The sequence below is a fragment of the Chlorocebus sabaeus genome, chromosome 1 (genome assembly GCF_047675955.1).
Source record: "Chlorocebus sabaeus isolate Y175 chromosome 1, mChlSab1.0.hap1, whole genome shotgun sequence".
Classification (NCBI taxonomy): Eukaryota; Metazoa; Chordata; class Mammalia; order Primates; family Cercopithecidae; genus Chlorocebus; species Chlorocebus sabaeus.
Window position 1 is genome coordinate 77,299,112 of NC_132904.1, and position 18,323 is coordinate 77,317,434.

Sequence of the window (18,323 nt, forward strand, 5' to 3'; positions counted from 1 at the left end):
TCTGAGCCTTCTTCATCAATGAGATTGTTAATTAACAAATTCTGTCTATTTTACCCCAGAAATGTCTCTGTAATTCATCTCCCTTCCTAAGCCCACACTGCTCCTTCCTCAGTTGAACAAGTCAGCATGCTTACTTACCAGCTTGGCCTTCCTCCTTCTAATCTTAACTCCTCCAATTCATTTGTTTCAACTGTAAATGCTTTTCAAGATCTGATTGTGTTTTTGCCTGTAGTGATGGATTCTTGCTGAATAGTGGATAAATTTTAAAATAAAATAAAATGCAAACTTTTAACCTATAATTTTTAATTATTAAAGATCTGGTCTTAACCTGTGTATGTGGTCCTGTTTTCCACCGCCCCTCTCTATGTTCCATGTACCATATTCCAATTACAACTGATTTCTCTGAACCCACTGCACGCCCTCACATGCCCTTCACCTCCGTCTTTACATCTTACTTCCTGACTGATCAGTTTCAAGTAGCATTTCAGACATTATCACATCACTCTATTTCCTTCATCTCACGTATCTCTAACTGATGTTTTCTTATTTGTTTGACTTATCCCCTTCTGCCGTAGTATAAACCCCATAAGAGCCATGATCTTGTCTTGTTCGATCATTTAATCCTAGTGTAATATTATGAAATACATATTTGACTTTCATCCCCCATTTTCTGGTACACAGCTCCTAAAACCCTTGAAATCTCCTGAATGATAAGTGTCCTTTATATGCTAATGAGATGACTTTTGGCTGGCAGTCTCTAGACAGCCTCAGGATAGGAGCTGGTAACCAGAAATACCAAGGCATGATTAGAGTTCAACACAATCCCCCACCTTCCAGGAGCAGAGATGGCCTGAAGGTTGAGTTAGATCACCAATGGCCCACAATTTAAGCAATCTTGTCTATGTAAGGAAGCCTCCATAAAAATATACCACGACAGAGCTTCTGGATTTCTGAACCTCTAGAGGTGCCTGGACTGTGGCATGCCCAGAGAGGGCATGAAAGTTCCTCGTCCCTTCCTACATGTCTTACTCTATGCATCTCTTCTATCTGGTAGTTCATCTGCATCCTTGGTAACACTCTTTGTAACAACTGGGTAAACATAAGTGTTTTCCTGAGTTCTGGGGGCCTCTCTAGCAAGTTAATTGAATTATGGGAACCTTTGATTTATAGCCAGTTGGTCAAAGTATAGGTGACAACCAACTATTTGCAATTAGCATCTGAAGTGGGTTTCAGGAACTGTGCCTTCAACCTGTGAGATCTGATGCTATCTCAGGTAGACAATGTCAGAATTTAATTGAACTAGAGGACATCTAGTTAGTATCTGCTGGAAAATTGCTCAGTGTGTGGGAAACACAGACACATACAGACACACACACACCATCCATATCTGGTGTCAGAAGTGTTGTATTGAGTGGGAAAAAAAAGAAAAAGCTTTATGTCCTATTTTTAGGCCAGCTGTCTACAAAATTACTGGAAAATAAAATGCTTTGAATTGTGTGTGTAACAAATGACTGAAGAACAGCCCCTCTGGCTAACTACCTTTATTTCCTCATATTGGTCAACTAATATCCATATTTTATTTCTCACTGTAATTGACTATGGAAGGGTATGACAGAGATTACTGGTGCTCACCAATATTCATGTCCTTTTTTTCTTGGACATATAGCTAGACTAATATTTCCCAGCCTCCTTCACAGTTAGAATGCTCATGTGACAATATGTGACTGGAGAACAATCATGAGGATCTGTGTAGGGTGGAACCACAAGATAAAAGAAGTCTGGGCCCCTGAATGACTGATGAGAGTAAAGCCTCTATCCCCTATCCAGCACTCATGTTAGACTGTGATTTGAGTGGGAAACTTTTATTTCATTAAGTTGTTGAGGTTGAGGAGTTATTTGTAATAGCAGTTAGCCTATACTGACTAACACAAATAGTTTAGTGAAAGCACATGACACCCCTTACCCCTCCCCCACCAAACTATGAGCTCCTAAGGGCAAGGGTCATGGCTGATTCAAATTTTGCATCCTCAGTTTCTAGTGTAATCCCTGATTACATATGGTGTGCCGTAAATTAATTATTAATTTCAATGATATACTTTTCCAAATTCTAAGGTATCATTTACTCTCAAATTACACCAAAGATCCTCTATCCTCTAAACAGTCTTTTCTTAACCAAACTGAAATAAAAAGGAAATTTCTAGTATCTGTGTGATGTAATGGAAAAGAACGACAGCATGGAGACCAGAGAGTCCCAGTCTCAAAGGCTGGCTCTAGGACTTTATCGGTCAATTTGAGCAAGTAATTTTACCTCTGTGAATCTCAATTTCTTCCTCTGTACATGGGGATAGTAATTATTATGAAGGCTAGAAATAACATACAGAAATCATATACAAGTGTCTGAGAAGCATGCTTATCACAAATGGTATGGATAATTAATATTTTCATAATTACAAGGCAAAAGTCTATATTTCTCTACAGAAATTGTGGAACAAAGTGTGGCAGCCTTCTTTAGTAGAATACTTGAGAAGGTAGTTAGTACTGATAACATTTCTTACATGGGAGGGAAGCATTGGCCATGGTCTCATGCTTGTGAGGACTTGGGTGGCATATGCCTTGATTGAAGGAACCTGACAGGGCTCAAAATCATCGCAGACACCCGAAGGCTTTGCCAAGAGCTTAGACCATTTGCAAGTGGCAGAGACTGACCCAGCTACTGAGAATAAAACAGACAGCAAACCAGAGACTTGAGAATCATAAGAACTAAGAAGTAACAGCAGCAATTCCCCAGTTATTCTTTAAAATTATCTGATATTGCATTTGTTATTTGTAAGTGGATATTTTGCAGGAAACTAACAGCAAATCCAGCCCTTGGTGGTATGATTTTTTTAAGCTGGAGCTTTCTCTAGAGAGATTTATTTAGAGCAAGCCTTTGAATCATTTAAAAGCAAACCAGGCAAATCCTCACGTATTTTCCCCCAGGAAATTACCTCATTTCTAAAGGGAAGATCGGATGATACTCCACAGTCAATATTGACTTACTGAAGATGTTATCAAATCCTCTGCCTTTCCTCATAATGATATGAGAAGATAAAGACATGTTTCACTATTGAGTCTTCAAAGGAAGCAGAAAAAGTATAATTCATAATTTTAACTTAAGGTAGGAAATCGGAAGCTGACCTAGAATTGGCTTCAGTGTACTATGATAATCCATGGCCCAGCCCTCAGGAAAGTATGAACATTGGTTCCTACCTGGAGTGTGAGCCCTTAATTTTAAGACAGCCCCAGAAAAATTCTGGATGAAGCAATGACTGTAACAATGGTACTAATTGCTTGATCATCACTTGCTTATGGTAAATAACTTCCCAGTTGAAAAAGCATTTGCACAGACATTATTTATTTTAATCTTCTCAGAGGAATACTGCTGGACATCATGGGAATTTCATATAATGACTGTCACATCCATCAGAGAACTGACGGTATGAAGTCTAAAGAAGTAGAAGATGGTGGTGAACAAGGATCACCTCTCTGCCTGATTTGTATTCTGCCTAGGATGTACCTTCATAATTGTATGTGTGAAATCCAGAGTCAAGAGAGATAAAGATACATACTTCTAAGTCCCAGGCAATGTCTAGTCTTTTGTCGATCTGAACTAAGTGAGAGGACTTGGATTTGGGAAGAGTATACATAATTCGACACTCCTTCTAGAATCTTAGGTTTCTAGATTCTGGGAAATACAACTTAGTATAGTATTAGTTTCATTTTATTATTAAGAAAACAGAAAATAAAGAAATTTAAAACATGATTAAGAATTAAAAAGAAAAAGTTACAAAGGAGGCCTAAATGACCTTGTTCCACAAGGGAATCCTGTTAATCTTGGGAGATAGGGGTAGTATAAGTGTAATCGGTCCTCACCTTTCATAGTACAATTTAATAAAAATGTCTGAAATTTATAACTGAAGAATTACCAGTATGCTTATTTTACCTGGTGATGTGGAATTAATGACAAGAAGTAATAAGAGAAATTATTAATACAGTTAAAGTGGTCCCTTCTAAGCAGTAGGACTAGGTATGGGGAGACAGTTTTTAAAAATTATTTAAAATTTAAAAACTTAAAAAAATGAATGATAAAAATATGAAGTTAAATCACAATGTATTAGAAAGAGCCTTGGGTGCGGTAGCCTGTCCTTATCAAAATGACTTCAGGAACATAATCTATGCTCTCCAAAATTCACATTAAAAAATCTGTGTAACACATTGAATATTCTTATCTGTATAATAGTTGTACCATTTTTTTACCCTTTCTATTTCATAGGGTCGAATTTTACTGTAAAAATTTATACAGGGAACATGGACAATTTCTTTCGGCATTATAAGGCACTCGAGATATAATCATAGCCCTACTAATATACTTATCATGATTATTAGATCATGTGGTACAATATACAAGATAAATGTCTGCATCTATTGTATTAGCTAGAATTGAAAGGCATCTTGTCTGTCGACCTCAAAAAGGCACTAGAATAGAAGGATAATATATTGCTGTGTCATGTTCCCCTGGCAACTGCGATCTATAGTTTTTCTACTGCTCTGAGAAGCAAAAGATACACATATTTCATCGTCTTTTTACCATAAGAACTTGTGATGAAAACTATGCCCTAAGCATACGGGTTAATGTGGGGAAAATCACATACATATATAGCACCTTTGAATTTATATCCTAACATTAAAATATTGGCTGTGTGAACCTGTGTGGAAGACTTGGGTGCGAAGAGGTGATCCATTTCCAGCAGAATGTCTATGTGACTTTAAAGAATAACAGGTTGACCTTTAGTGGCGTGCAGTTTTATATTCACTTCAGTTAAAAATAAAAATTTGTACATCTATAGGTAAAAGATTTCATCATGCTAATGGTCCTCAGGCAAGCCATGAGATGACTAAAACCTTTTTTCTTTCTTTTTTCTGTTTCAGGGTAACTGCTAAAAGAGATCTTACTAGGGATCGGGACCTTATGTGTTAAAATTTCTAACATTGTCTTTGCCATAATTTGGCATCCCTTATGTGGTAAGTTGGGGTTACAAGAAACTTGAACACATACACTAAATGTACTGCTGGGCCTATGTTTTTTCCTACATTTCTGCCTTTAGTTTGCTCACTTCCCAACCATCTTCGACTGAATTGGCAGAGTCCATCTTAAATAAATATCTGACCCTGTCTCTTTACTACTTCAGTGTGTTAGATGGAGTCATGCAGCTTTCAGGATGAATGTATAATCCTCAGCAAGTTACACAAAATCTGCCATGACCCAGCTTTTCTCTGACTGTCCAGACCAACATCTTACAACTACTTTTAATGTGCCAGACACTATGCTAAGTTCTTTATGTTGTTCTCTTCTCAACTACCACTTGTCCTTGAAGGTAACCTAGATGTTACCCAAACTTCTCTCCTGCAACCTCACATATTCTGGATCAGGTTTTCTTCCTCTAAGCTTTGATGGGACCTTGTGCATTTATCTATGATGGCATTTCCACATTGGCCAGAAATCGTCTGTGTTCCAGTGTGGGAAACCTGCCTTCTTCTAGGAGAGTTAATGTGACATAAAGAAGGAATATTGACCCTGGAACTAGTCTAACTAGGTTCAAATCATGACTCCACCTTCTGCCATCTAAGAGGCCTTGTGCATGTTGCTCAACTTTTCTGTGCCTCAGTGTCCTTATCTGTAAAATAAGAATAATCAAAGTACCTACCTAAGTAGTGCAAGTACTACTTAGTTATGTCAATTTTTGTTAAATAATTACAAAGACATCTGGGCACATAGAAGTTTCTCAGTGTGAGTTGGGCTAACTAATTTGACTGCCTATGACAGGGAAGCCTGATTAACAGTATAAATTAATTCATTTAGATCTTATTTTCTGCACTGATAACAAAAAATGAGGGTAATGGATTCTAAAAGAGTTGTGAATACTTCTACGTAAGGAATAAATGGACTTCATAGTACCTCATCTAGACCTCTCACAGCACTTACTACTTTCCACCTCATAGTTTTCTAGTGTTCCTGTTTTGCAACCTCCAAGAGCAAGTTCAGCTCACATCTTCATTTGCATCTTTCTTAGTAATTAATAGATGGCTGCTGTACAGCAAAAACTGAAGTATTTGCTAAATGAAAACACACAAACAAATCTGCAAGGAATCAAAAGCAGCAGCAAGTCTGATACTATACAAGGGTTAACTGGATTTGTTCTCCTTCAAATTGGGTTCTGTGACCATGAACCACTGCTAATATCTTCAGAAATAAGAAACCTTGTAATGGTAAAATATAACTTCATAAACTTCTATTACAATCCTAGATACTATAAAAATCAAAATATATTCCCACTCTCTAAAATCTTAATTTAACAGAACAGTTAAGCACTCAGCAAGTATTTATAGACTTCATTGCCTTATGGTAGAGATTTGGTGGTAAATATTCAGAATTAGACATTTGCTCTCAAGGAATTTACAAGTGTTTAATGTCATTCTTCTCCCTTAACCACACTTTAAATATATTTTTATGATCCATCAAAAAAACCCTGTTCTAATATCAAATGATACATTCCACTTGTCTGTATACAATATATTTTGTGCAATTCATCTCACAGAGAAGAGCTTACTTTTTTATTAAATTTTTACAGTTCACTAAATATCAGAAACCTTATATGTAATCAGATATTTTAAAAGCATGCACTGACAAGCTTGTACATAAAATTAAAAAAATTAAACCAACTAAAATGTCTAATTATATTTAATATTTTCTTACTTCATTTAGCAAATCAGAAAACTCATTGCTTGGAATAAAAGTTTATTCCCCTTTTAATTATAATGACCATTGATTTATGTAAGTTAGTGTTTAACCCTGTGATACTCTTCTAGAGATCACTTGGACTCAGTCAGAACGTTGTTAAGTCCCTATTTCTAAGTGCAAGCCCTGTCTCTCCCTCTCGACTATGCTTTTCAGATACTTGCTTTCCTTACTCTTCCACAAACGACTTTGAAAAACGAAAGCCAAAATGGCAATAGAATTTTATACCCAAGCCTCTAGACTCCTCAATGCCTTTACCAATACTCTTTCATCTCCTGCAAATGACTTCCTGGTTTGCCCCCTGGAAAATAAATTCTACTCACTTTTAAGATACAGTTGTAAAGGTCCATTCTGGAGAATGTCTCTAATGTCACTACACCAAAGTCAAGTTCCCTACTCCTCTGGACTTTGTATAACCCAACATAATTATGACATTCCAAGTATTGGCCCAAGCTTCTCACGGATTATCTTATTTTATCTGCACAGCAGTTGTGTGAATAATCCTTACTGTTTATAGTTCTTATTTTCTGGTGAAATGAAAGGTAGCTAAGAAAGGTTGGTTAATGTGCTTGAATTTACTACGTGGAGGAGCTATGATTCAAATCTTGGTCTTCAGGACTGCGAACCCTGAGTTCATAGCCAGCAAGTTATGCAAAACGTTATTAAAACAAACTAACTCATTTTTCTAGAACTATTTATCCCATGGTCATTCTGTATCTAGGGAGTGAGTTCCTTGCAGAAATTAACCTATCATTGTATTCTTAGTGTCTGGAACCTAACAGGAGTTTAATAAGTATTTGATGGATGGATTGATGAGTTGGTGAAGAGAGTGAGATGACTAAATGAATGACCAAAATAAACAAAAAACCTAATACCTGTAGATTGACTTGTGATCTAACATGGAGATAAGATTGAATGCTTAGGTTGGCTTCACCATCCTCAGCCCTGCCTTGTTCAACCTTTGCTACCACTCAGGAATATGAATATATTCTGATTGCTTTTCACCCACTGTTATTAATATACCAATTTTTATCACTGGGAGTGCTTATATAATGCATCACTGACATCTGAGTAGTACTTTAATTTCTCATATATTTTTCCAGATAATGCATGTGACATTGTGAGGTTTGTATTTCCTGAAAAGTAGATTTACTTCCCACAGAGTAGGAACCCAATAACTGTTAAAAGAATTAATGAATCAATAAAAAATGAATACATGAAGGACTTGGTCAATCAATCAACAAATCAATGCTCAAATATAGAAACTGTAGGCATTAACTTACTAGCTCATGTTTATTTTGGACTATGACTAACAGCATTCATACCCACTGCCCAAATGTGCCTCTGTGACAGATACAATGGTAAGCTTCTATTCACACCAAATTGTAAAATCCTTATAATAGTCTTGGAAGGTAGGTGTTTGTAATGCCATCTCAGACATATGCAAATAAAGAATCAGAGAGCTTAAGTTCAATGGATAAAGAAACTAATAATCTGTGAAACAGCATAGCTCAGATTGAAACCATGCCATTCTTATTCTTCATTGTCTGCTCTTTCCTTTGTCTGCTCTTTCCTTTGTATATGGATTATAGAATCCCTGTGCTATATGTAAACCACTAATTCCTACTTTCCTAATGACACTGAGGTTTACTAATCAGACATATTACTGGAGTGACCATACCTCATCTTGAGAAAAACATTTAAAAGTATGGAAAAAACTGAATCCTCAATTACATATAACTTGCTTCATTAAAATGGCTTCAGCTGCTTTCTGAAGATCTGTGGTGAAATAGAGCCAAGTGCTTCCCCTAAATAACTCAGTGCAATCTATCATCTGCTCCTTGCCTCCTACCTCCTCCATACATAGAAAGATAATCATGTATTTATGTAGGGCCTTTTATAGCTCAACATATTTTTCAGTGGGTGATTCATTTTGGGGAGGCTTTCTTGTGTTTACCAACTTGGCATATTCTCCAAAGGTAAAACTGCAGCTGGCATATGTACATTTTCTCAGGACAAATTCTGTACACCTGTTTTATCCCAAATTGAGAACTTACTGGTTTTAGATCCATGCTAGACTTACAGAAAGATTGAAAGAAAAAAAGGAACTTAATGGATTCTGCCTTTAAGGTAATAGGTTATATCTTTAAAGAAAATTTAATGGTTCTAAATTATTTGTTTTCTTATGTAAAATATCTAATTCACTACTCATAAGAAAATCTTTTTAGATCATTTGCAATATTAGACTACATGTGAAATAATATTTTTGCAATGAATCAATTCCTAAGGTGAGAAATCAGAAATCACTTCAAGAGAGAAAATACAGGGATTAAATGTTTATGATAAGTTAATTGCTATAAAGGAATATTTACATTAGAATGAATTTTTCTGGTGGCAAAGTTAAAAAAGAAAGACACTTGGTGGCTCATAACCTTCACTGATAAATGAAAATAAGATGATCATCAGGGCCGGGCGCAGTGGCTCACGCCTGTAATCTCAGCACTTTGGGAGGCCGAGGCGGGCGGATCACAAGGTCAGGAGATCGAGACCACGGTGAAACCCTGTCTCTACTAAAAATACAAAAAATTAGCCAGGCGCTGTGGCGGGCGCCTGTAGTCCCAGCTAGTTGGGAGGCTGAGGCAGGAGAATGGCGTGAACCCGGGAGGCGGAGCTTGCAGTGAGCCGAGATCGCACCACTGCACTCCAGCCTGGGCGACAGAGCGAGACTCCGTCTCAAAAATAAATAAATAAAAAAAAAATAAACAGATGATCATCAGAAGAGGCAATTTCTCCCTGTGTCCCACACCACGAGAATTTCACCTTGGGCAGAACTAAAAATGAAATGGAGGAGCATGGCCTCTGGATTACACAGTCCTGGATAGGGCCTTTTCCATGCATAAACTTAGACAGATTATTCTACCATTCTAAGGTTTACCTCAGTAAAATTAGTTTGGGTTTAACAACTAATTCAAAAGAGCATATGTAATGCAGTTGAAAGAAAAAATAAAAATGCCAACATAAGTCCAGATTTACCTACCTTTAGAAACAAAACGTGACCAATACCATTGGAGACCCTGGATGTCTCCTGCAGGTCCCAGGCCCTCTGCTCCTCCCACTTTCAGAAATAATCAAGCTTCTGAATTTTTAGAGTAGTCATTCCCTTACTGTACAGATTTCCCCTGAACTGTGTATCCTAAGCAAGATATGGTTTAAGTGTTCGTGTTTATGAAATTTACATACATATAATCATACAAAACACATTTTTCTACAAATTTCTTTTTACACCCAAATTTGAGTTTGAGATTTATCCCATTAGATACATTTAACTGTAGTTCAGTAATTTTCACTACTGTGTAGCGTTCTGTATATATCTATAATAAGACACTTTACTTCACCATTTGACTGCAATAATCATTTGGGTTTTTTTCTCCAGTTTTGTTTTGTTTTGCTATTTTCAAAAAATGTTTCTATGAACATTCTTCTCTATTTCTCATGGCACACATGTGTGAAAGCATCTACAGGGTACATTCTTAGGAGAGCTATTGCTGGGTCAAAAGTATATAAATCCCGTCCCCACCAATCAGGCCTAATGGACAGCATGACAGATACTCATATTGGATTAATCACAATGAAGCACTGATAAAAAAAAACTATCCCTGCAAGCATCCACAATTTTTTACTTTTCTAGATAATACCAAATTGTTTTCTAGAATGTTAATGCCAATTTACATTTTTACCAGCAGTCCCTATTGCTCCACATTCTAGACAACAGTTGGATATTTTAATTTCTTTAAATCTGATGGATAAAATGTTCATTGTCATTGTAATATGAATTTACCTTTTTTCTAATGAAGTTGAGCATATTTTTATATGCTTATTGACTACTCATTTCTTAACTTAATCTCTAAAGCTCAAACAGTAACATATTTCATACATGCTTATTTAAAAAATGAAAATATATATGAACCTAAAGTACCCAGCACAAGTCTTGGTACAGAACTGGTGTTTAATACTTATCAATACCTACCACTAGTCCCCATTCTCCTTACAATTGAAAACTATTTGATAAAATGAGGAATAACATCTACCTCTAATGCTTTTAACAATAAAAGCACCAAAATGTTATCCAAATAAATACTTCTAGAGTGCACGTATGGCACACACACATATACACACATCAAAACCCATTTGTCCAATATTTAAAGTCATTTTTGTAAGAAGCTAAAGTTAAGTTGTCCTATTATATTCATGTTTTGCAATCTGATTTTACACAGAGAAAGAACTTAAAAGTAAACAAGAATTTGGCAAATGAGGAAAGTATTCCAAAAAGAAATGCCATAAACTCTAGGGGCTTTGTTTATTTATTTATTTTTTTTAACATTTTTGGTGGGGGGAGAGGCTCTGAGTCCAAAATCACAGTGGAGATACACTTTAAATGAGAGTAAGGGTAGTGAAGTCCAATTTTGTGTAAATTTTAAAGTAACAGATATTTATGGTAGCAATAAACCAATAAGCTTTAGTTAAAAAAAAATAATACTAATGCTGTACAACTTTCTAGATTCTATGGGTATAGCAACTACTTTTTTTTTTTTTTTTTTTTTTTTAATTTTTTTGAGACGGAGTCTCGCAGTCTCTCTCTCTGTCCCCCAGGCTGGAGCGCAGTGGCGCGATCTCAGCTCACTGCAACCTCCACCTCCCAGGTTCAAGCGATTCTCCTGCCTCAGCCTCCTGAGTAGCAGGGACTATAGGCTCCCACCACCGTGCCCACTAATTTTTGTATTCTTAGTCGAGACAGGGTTTCACCATGTTACAGGCCAGGATGGCCTCTATCTCCTGACCTCGTGATCCACCCGCCTTGGCCTCTCAAAGTGCTGGTGTTACAGGCATGAGCCACTGCGCCTGGCCTAGCAACTACATTTGTAATGGCTAATACACAAAACAGTCTCCCAGGAAATCATCAGGAACTCTTTTCATCAGTTCCCCAAATTTTGGAGAAATTCCAAGAGCAATTCAGCCACTTTTAGGGATATGACACTAAATCTTAAAAGTGCTGCACTGTCTGTAGAGTAGTCATTCTTTTATTCCTTTACTTTCTTAATAAACTGACTTTCACTTCCGGGAAAAAAAAAAAAAAAAAAAAATTGCAGATGCGCCGGCGCCGTGTCCCATGCCTGTAATCCCAGTGCTTTGGGAGGCCCACGCCGGCGGATCACCTGAGGTCAGAGTTGGACACCACCCTGGCCAACATGACAAAATCCTGTCTCTACTAAAAATACAAAAATTAGCTGAGTGTGGTGGTGGGGACCTGTAATCCCAGCTACTTGGGAGGCTGAGGCAGGAGAATCGCTTGAACCCAGGGGTAGAGGTTGCAGTGAGCTGAGATTGCGCCACATCACTCCAGCCTGGGCGAAAGAGCAGAACTCTGTCTTTAAAAAAAAAAAAAAAAGGCAGATGATATGACCTTCTTTGAATGATTATTTTTAAATTTAGGGAGTAAATATATAAATTGGCTAAAGAGTAGTAGACACTTAATAATAATAATTTATCCAATAATGCTTTATTTATTCAAGAAATATATATAAAGGGCCTGATATGTGTTGCATACTGTGTTAGGCACTATACTATATGTATTCCAAAAGAAAAAATTAATAAAACAAACTGAAGCAGAAGCCACCCATACTAGATATATATGTGTATATATCAGCTTCCACATAAATCTTTTCAACAGAGGCTGATTTGAATATTGGCATAATGCTCTACTTATCATAAAATACACATTAACAGAATAAAACTTTATTTTACCTTTTCTTTCACTAATTATATATTTCAGACTGGTGAGTCTTTTTTGTGGAGACTGTCCTGTGCATTATTGCATGTTTGGCTGCATTCTTGGCTTCCATTGCTCAATTACTCGATGCAAATGGCACCTCCACCCCACACTGTGTTGTGATCACAAGAATATTACCAGACATTGCCAAATGTGCCCTGGGGGGCAAAATCACACCCAGTTGAGAGCCACTGGGATAGAATGAATTGTAGAGCTGAAAGAGCAGTAGATGGAGAAGGAAGACCTAGTACTGAAACTAGCTTTATCCACTGACTATTTCTGCCTTTATATAACTAGGGATAGAATTTAGAAACCAGAGCATGTAAGCAGTAGAGCCATGCTACTAGGATTTTCAGAAATTTTAGAAGTTCCATTATGCCCATGAAACAAGGTCTAAGCTTTCAAGCACCAGGGTAAACGTAACTTAGAATGAGTAACAAACACCAATTCTCAGCTTTAACATCTATATAACTTATGGTCCAGTAACATAAATACCAGATATTGTCACCAGCAGGTCTTTGTTCTTAGCGCTCCCAAGATGGGGGTGGGCCTCTCCCAAGATGGGGGCGCCTTTTGTTCTCTGACCTGGGGTTCTTGGCCTCACGGATTTCAAGGAATGGAACCTTGAGCCATGCAGTGAGTGTTATGGCTCTATTAGAAGCCGTGGGTCACGGAAGGGAACTGTGGAACCCAGCCACTAGTGTTCAGCTCGATTAGGACGAACCCGGGCACTTAGCCACACAAGAACAATGGCGAGCCTTTAGCCCCATTGGGAGCAGCAGTGGGCACCTTGCTGGATCAGAAGTGCAGTGGACACCCTGCCGAATCCGGAGCGTGGAAGTCAATGGTGGGTCTGCGACGACAACATTCAGCAATGGTGGACAGCGAGCAAAAGCTCAGCTAGAGCCAGAACAAACAGGGACCAGAAGAGTGTGCAATTGCAAGATTTAATAGAGTGAAAATACAGCTCCCAAACAACATGAGGGGACCCAAAAGGGGTTGCCACTGCAGGCTGGAAATGCCTGGGTTTACATCCCAATCACTGTCCCTCCACCGTGCTCTCAGGCGATAGATGATTTGACTATTTCTTTACCTCCTGCTTTTAGTCTAATTGGTATTTTAGTGAACCCTCTTTACTACCTGATAGATTGCGTGTGAGCTGAGTTACAAGCCCCGTGTTTAAAGGTGGGTGAGGTCTCCTTCCCCAGCTAGGCTTAGGAATTCTTAGTCAGCCTAGGAAATCCAGCTAGCCCTGTCTCTCAATATCTTATGTTGGTGTACTTTCTGTGTAGTTTTCTAAAACACAGTGTCCTTGTCTGTAAAAGGAGGGGTGTGTCAGGCCTCTGAGCCCAAGCCTGCATGTATATATTCAGATGGCCTGAGGCAACTGAAGAACCATAAAAGAAGTGAAAATGATCGGTTCTTGTCTTAACTGATGACATTGCCTTGTGAAATTCTTTCTCCTGGACAATGAATCTCAGAAGCTTCCCCATCCAGCACCTTGTGACCCCGGCCCCTGCCTGCAAGAGAACAACCCCCTTTGATTGTAATTTTCCACTACCCACCCAAATCCTATAAAACTGCCCCACCCCTATCTCCCTTTGCTGACTCCTTTTTCGGACTCAATCCGCCTGCACCCAGGTGATTAAAAAGCTTGATTGCTCACACAAAGCCTGTTTGGTGGTCTCTTCACGCGGATTTGTGTGACAGGGCAATTTCTCAGTTCCCAAGTTTGGGTTGAACACCCAGCTAAGGATTTCTATGAGTCCGTACACTTACTTCTTTGTCATCCTTCATCACACATTGTTATAATTTATTATTTGTTTGTATTTCCCTCTACAGTATAAGCAGAGACAATGTCTTATTAACCACTGTATCACAAGTCCCTAGCCCAATTTTTGACACGTGATAAACATTAATCAAGTGAATGATTTTATGAATCTGTTTTCAAGTTTGTTGATTCAGCTTTCTCTCTTTCTCTCTCTCTCTTTGCCTTTCTTGCTTCAACATTTGCTTTCATTTTACTACCAATATTACCAGAATCCATAATGACAGACAGGTTATATAAACAGCCACAATTTGTTATGATTTTAAGGGCTTCTGCACTTAACCTAGTCATTTCTACAGATGCTCACCAGTAAATGGAATTCACAGAACAGGAGACAGAGACTTTCATCTGAATGTTAGGAAGCTTATTTAAAATAAAAATAACTGAGAAAGGAAACTCAGTTTGCTCATTTAAAAATTGTACTCAATTGTACCTACTTCATAGAATTGCTGTGCCAATAAAATGAGTCCTTTCCAAACTAAAATCTCTATGAAAATGGAAGAGATTTATTTTGTTTTGGCTTAAATTAAGTGGAAGTGACTGATATCATGTATTTTCTCAATGAACAAACTGGCCTAGGAAATCATGGAATCTTCTTCAGGCCACTTACTGAGAGCAAAACACCCCCTGAAGAACATTCTTGATAGATGGTCATTTAAGTACTATTATCAACAATTCTTATGTCAGGTTCAAGAAAAATCTAAGGCTCATAAGTAGAGCAGCAGGGAGAAACCAGGGATATCCCAAGACCAACTCTGACCTTCTTGGTATTGTTCTTATCTTGGTTGTAATATAAAAATGTAGAAGGATTAAGGCTTCTTAATGAGGCTTCTAAATGAGATGATCTTAACACAGACACAGAAAACTAGGAGAGAGCTTGAGACTAGAAATCAGAGAAATTAGTTTGGAAACCTAGCACTACCACTTACTATGCAATTCTGAACACATGGTACAACTCTCTGAATCTCACTTTCCTCAACTGTAAAATGAGCATAATAAAAAATACCTTAAAGAGATGGGATGAGGTTAATATAAATGAAAATTTAAAGTGACTAGAATGTTAAGAGAAATGCCATCACAGAAAATAAATGGATCAAGTAATGTCTTAGTTTATTTGGGCAACTATAACAAAATACCTTAGACTGGGTGGCTTATAAACGACAGAAGTTTATTTCTCACAATTCTGGAGGCTGGGAAGTCCAAGATCAGAGTGCCAGCATAGTCTGATTTTGGTGAGGACCCTCTTTGCAGACCACTGACTTCTTGCTGGGTCTTCACATAGTAAAGAGGGCACACGAACTCCTCTGGGCCTTTTTTGTAAACTACTCAACTCATTCATGAGAGTTTAGCCCTCATGATCTAATTCCATCCCTAAATGCCTAACCTCCTAATATCATCATTTTGGGGGACAGGATTTTAACATATAAATTTGGGCAGGAGGGGACACAAACATTCAGACTACAGCAAAGGGTAAATAATTGAAAATATTTTAACCTAAGGTGGCTTATTTGATCTGTTGGCTTGTTTTGAGAATCTTTTTCTTCGGGATGAAAAGAACACTGGAAGACTGACTCAATTTCTATACTTCTGTTTAAGAGAGAGGAGGAGAGCAGAAGAAAGGAAGGGAGAGAAGAGAGAAATTACAGGCTGGTGCTAAGTCTCATGGCTTAGCAAACAGCCTGGGGAAGGAAGAGCTTCTTTTTGTGAGGAAAGGAAAAAGACATTTCCTAAAAATAGTTTTACCTATCTTGAGATAATTACAACCCTCGAGAATTAGAAGTATTAAGAGGTACATACAGCCATACACAACCTCCAGAGTATGAGTCAGCTCTAACTCACCCCATCTGTCTCCTAGTTTGTATAGTTAATTACAAACTTTCTCATCCTAGCAAAATCATTAAGAGTCAGACACAGAGGACAGAGCATGGGAAATTAATTCCATTAATTTCATTTAGAAAAGTAGGATATTTGTGGAAGACGGTCTCTGTCTTTCAAATTGCTAAAGCAAACAGGTTGGCAGGTTTTAGTTACTAAATCAAATGTATGAATCATCTAAGAGAGAGTGTGCTCCAAGGAAATAGGGATTTATAGTCTCAGCTCCGACACTAAGAAAAGTGACTAGGCATACCATTTTAGCCCTGTAGAGTGGGTTGAATACTGTACCCATAAATTTATGTCTACTTAGAACCTAAAAATGTGAACTTTTTGGGAAATAAGGTCTTTGTTGATATAATTAATTAGTTAAGGATCTCGACGTTAAGTCACTCTTCATTTAGAGTTGGCCCTAAATTCAATGACTAGTGTTTTTATTAGAAAAGGATAGGACACAGAGAGACATGGAGAGGAGAAGGTCATGTAAAGACAGAGATAGACACTGAAGTAATGTACCTAGAAGTCAAGCAACACCCGGTATTGCTGGCAATCACCAGAAGCTAGGAGAGAGGCATGAGGCATTTCTCTCTTAGAGCCTTCATAAGGAACAACTCCTGCCAATAACTTGATTTCAGGCTTCTGGCCTCCTGAATTGTGAACAAATGCATTTCTGTTGCTTTAGGCAACGAAGTTTGTTCTCTTTTGGTATGGCAGCCATAGAAGAAACTAACATACTTTCCCTGTCGTTTAACTGTCTAATTTGTGATACACTGGAATTGAGTTATACATTTATCAACTATTGATTCAGTAATTATATTGCATTTAGGCTGGGATAAAAATAATAGAAAGACATAGACCTGCCATCAAAGAGTTGACATAGAAGTTGGGAACTGAGACATTAATGAGAAAATAAAAAAACAGCCCTATAGGGGCTATCATAGTAATCAGTAGAAGGTGTTAGGGGAAAATGGGGTAAGATGGAGGTGGGTAGAGATGGAGTCCTGGGAAAGACAAGGAAAGCCTTCAAAGAGAGGGACCACTGGGATAACCGCTGGTACAGAAGAGGGGGTGTCAGCCTGGTGGACTCTTACGGAGTGAGGACTTTACGCAGTTTGATATTTCACAAGAGTTAAGTGGTAGGAATGGGAAAGTAGGGAGACAAGAATAGAAGACAAGGTCAAATCATGAGAGAGGTACTGAAAAGCCTACAATTTTACTGCAAGAATGTTGTTATTGATTGAATATTTGTGTTCTCCCAAAATTCATATGTTGAAATCCTGGCCCCCAAGTTTATGGTGTTTGGAAATAAGGCCTTTGAGAGGTCATTAGATCATGAGAGTGGAGCCCTCATAAATGGGATTAATGCCTTTTTAAGAAGACACAAGGAAGCTTCCATTCTCTCTCCTTTTTTCTGCTTTCCACCATGTGAGAATACAATAAGAAGATGGCCAGCTACAGGTAGGAAGGGAGCCCTCATTAGATACCAGATATTCTGGCTCCTTTATCTTGGACTTCTCAGCCTCCAGAATTTTGAGAAATAAATAAATAAATATAAATAAATAATAAATCTCTGTTGTTCATGCCACTCAGACTTTGGTATTTTTGTTTTGGCAACCCAAGCAGACTCAGACAGAAGTGTACTTCAGTTTACTCATCTGTAAAATGTGTGGAGTGGACAAAGTCATAATTTTACCCCCAATTTCAAGATTCTGAAGATCTAGGAAGGTTAAAATTCTTCAAAGTTGTTGTAATTTTGGCTCCGACACCAGGATAACTAAGCATCAGGTCTGTTCAATCAGAAATAACTATCACATGAGTAATATAAAAAAAGTATATGTAGTTAAGTGGCTGATTAACTAAAACACATTTCTGTGAAGCTCTGTACCAAAATGTAAATTTAAGGAAACCAACATCTCCATTCTATCCCTGAACCTGAGATTGTATCTTAGTGAAAGATACAC

At 37.7% G+C, this 18,323-nt stretch overlaps 1 protein-coding gene across 3 annotated transcripts in view; it reads right to left on the reverse strand.

Moving 5' to 3' along the window:
- The window catches only part of TENM4 (teneurin transmembrane protein 4), a 3,083,677-nt gene that overhangs the window by 2,098,288 nt on the left and 967,066 nt on the right, over window positions 1–18,323 (reverse strand). The window lies entirely within an intron of this gene.